Source organism: Medicago sativa, chromosome 7, assembly GCF_051527215.1.
Source record: "Medicago sativa cultivar Bolivia chromosome 7, Bolivia_mono, whole genome shotgun sequence".
Taxonomy (NCBI): domain Eukaryota; kingdom Viridiplantae; phylum Streptophyta; class Magnoliopsida; order Fabales; family Fabaceae; genus Medicago; species Medicago sativa.
The window spans coordinates 4,392,223-4,395,854 of NC_140755.1; positions in this window are offsets into that span (position 1 = coordinate 4,392,223).

Here is a 3,632-nt window from a genome sequence, read left to right on the forward strand (position 1 = left end):
AGATTCAATACAAATCGGCCACTTTATGGCCTTCCTAGTAAAAAAGGGTCGAAAACGAGTAATGTCCTAAATTAACGAGGAGATTTTCTTGACCTCCATTTTGGCCGAATTTTTAGAGAATGCAAAAATATCCCATGGAAGTTGTAGTTATGTTGTTTACCTATCCAACGAATTGTCACATGCTAAGATTCAATACAAATCAGCCACTTTATGGCCTTCTTAGTAAAAAAGGGTCGAAAACGAGTAATGTCCTAAATTAACGAGGAGATTTTCTTGACCTCCATTTTGGCCGAATTTTTAGTGAATGCAAAAATATCCCATGGAAGTCGTAGTTATGTTGTTTACCTATCCAACGAATTGTCACATGCTAAGATTCAATGCAAATCGGCCACATTATGGCCTTCCTAGTAAAAAAGGGTCGAAAACGAGTAATGTCCAAAATTAAGGAGGAGATTTTCTTAACCTCCATTCTGGCCGAATTTTTAGAGAATGCAAAAATATCCCATGGAAGTCGTAGTTATGTTGTTTACCTATCCAACGAATTGTCACATGCTAAGATTCAATGCAAATCGGCCACATTATGGCCTTCCTAGTAAAAAAGGGTCGAAAACGAGTAATGTCCTAAATTAAGGAGGAGATTTTCTTAACCTCCATTCTGGCCGAATTTTTAGAGAATGCAAAAATATCCCATGGAAGTCGTAGCATTGTTGTTTACCTATCCAACGAATTGTCACATGCTAAGATTCAATGCAAATCGGCCACATTATGGCCTTCCTAGTAAAAAAGGGTCGAAAACGAGTAATGTCCTAAATTAACGAGGAGATTTTCTTAACCTCCATTTTGGCCGAATTTTTAGAGAATGCAAAAATATCCCATGGAAGTCGTAGTTATGTTGTTTACCTATCCAACTAATTGTCACATGCTAAGATTCAATCCAAATCGGCCACTTTATGGCCTTCTTAGTAAAAAAGGGTCGAAAACGAGTAATGTCCTAAATTAACGAGGAGATTTTCTTGACCTCCATTTTGGCCGAATTTTTAGAGAATGCAAAAATATCCCATGGAAGTCGTAGTTATGTTGTTTACCTATCCAACGAATTGTCACATGCTAAGATTCAATGCAAATCGGCCACATTATGGCCTTCCTAGTAAAAAAGGGTCGAAAACGAGTAATGTCCTAAATTAAGGAGGAGATTTTCTTAACCTCCATTCTGGCCGAATTTTTAGAGAATGCAAAAATATCCCATGGAAGTCGTAGTTATGTTGTTTACCTATTCAACGAATTGTCACATGCTAAGATTCAATACAAATCGGCCACTTTATGGCCTTCCTAGTAAAAAAGGGTCGAAAACGAGTAATGTCCTAAAATAACGAGGAGATTTTCTTAACCTCCATTTTGGCCGAATTTTTAGAAAATGAAATATATCCCACGGAAGTCGTAGTTATGTTGGTTACCTATCCAACAAATTGTCACATGCTAAGATTCAATGCAAATCGGCCACATTATGGCCTTCCTAGTAAAAAAGGGTCGAAAACGAGTAATGTCCTAAGTTAACGAGGAGATTTTCTTAACCTCCATTTTGGCCGAATTTTTAGAGAATGCCAAAATATACCATGGAAGTCGTAGTTATATTGTTTACCTATCCAACGAATTGTCACATGCTAAGATTCAATGCAAATCGGCCACATTATGGCCTTTTTAGTAAAATATGGTCGAAAACGAGTAATGTCATAAATTAACGAGGAGATTTTCTTAACCTCCATTTTGGCCTAATTTTAAGAGAATGCAAAAATATCCCATGGAAGTCGTTGTTATGTTGTTTACCTATCCAACGAATTGTCACATGCTAAGATTCAATACAAATCGGCCACTTTATGGCCTTCCTAGTAAAAAAGGGTCGAAAACGAGTAATGTCCTAAATTAACGAGGAGATTTTCTTGACCTCCATTTTGGCCGAATTTTTAGAGAATGCAAAAATATCCCATGGAAGTTGTAGTTATGTTGTTTACCTATCCAACGAATTGTCACATGCTAAGATTCAATACAAATCGGCCACTTTATGGCCTTCTTAGTAAAAAAGGGTCGAAAACGAGTAATGTCCTAAATTAACGAGGAGATTTTCTTGACCTCCATTTTGGCCGAATTTTTAGAGAATGCAAAAATATCCCATGGAAGTCGTAGTTATGTTGTTTACCTATCCAACGAATTGTCACATGCTAAGATTCAATGCAAATCGGCCACATTATGGCCTTCCTAGTAAAAAAGGGTCGAAAACGAGTAATGTCCTAAATTAAGGAGGAGATTTTCTTAACCTCCATTCTGGCCGAATTTTTAGAGAATGCAAAAATATCCCATGGAAGTCGTAGTTATGTTGTTTACCTATCCAACGAATTGTCACATGCTAAGATTCAATGCAAATCGGCCACATTATGGCCTTCCTAGTAAAAAAGGGTCGAAAACGAGTAATGTCCTAAATTAAGGAGGAGATTTTCTTAACCTCCATTCTGGCCGAATTTTTAGAGAATGCAAAAATATCCCATGGAAGTCGTAGCATTGTTGTTTACCTATCCAACGAATTGTCACATGCTAAGATTCAATGCAAATCGGCCACATTATGGCCTTCCTAGTAAAAAAGGGTCGAAAACGAGTAATGTCCTAAATTAACGAGGAGATTTTCTTAACCTCCATTTTGGCCGAATTTTTAGAGAATGCAAAAATACCCCATGGAAGTCGTAGTTATGTTGTTTACCTATCCAACGAATTGTCACATGCTAAGATTCAATACAAATCGGCCACTTTATGGCCTTCTTAGTAAAAAAGGGTCGAAAACGAGTAATGTCCTAAATTAACGAGGAGATTTTCTTGACCTCCATTTTGGCCGAATTTTTAGAGAATGCAAAAATATCCCATGGAAGTCGTAGTTATGTTGTTTACCTATCCAACGAATTGTCACATGCTAAGATTCAATGCAAATCGGCCACATTATGGCCTTCCTAGTAAAAAAGGGTCGAAAACGAGTAATGTCCTAAATTAAGGAGTAGATTTTCTTAACCTCCATTCTGGCCGAATTTTTAGAGAATGCAAAAATATCCCATGGAAGTCGTAGTTATGTTGTTTACCTATTCAACGAATTGTCACATGCTAAGATTCAATACAAATCGGCCACTTTATGGCCTTCCTAGTAAAAAAGGGTCGAAAACGAGTAATGTCCTAAAATAACGAGATTTTCTTAACCTCCATTTTGGCCGAATTTTTAGAAAATGAAATATATCCCACGGAAGTCGTAGTTATGTTGGTTACCTATCCAACAAATTGTCACATGCTAAGATTCAATGCAAATCGGCCACATTATGGCCTTCCTAGTAAAAAAGGGTCGAAAACGAGTAATGTCCTAAGTTAACGAGGAGATTTTCTTAACCTCCATTTTGGCCGAATTTTTAGAGAATGCCAAAATATACCATGGAAGTCGTAGTTATGTTGTTTACCTATCCAACGAATTGTCACATGCTAAGATTCAATGCAAATCGGCCACATTATGGCCTTTTTAGTAAAATATGGTCGAAAACGAGTAATGTCATAAATTAACGAGGAGATTTTCTTAACCTCCATTTTTGCCTAATTTTAAGAGAATG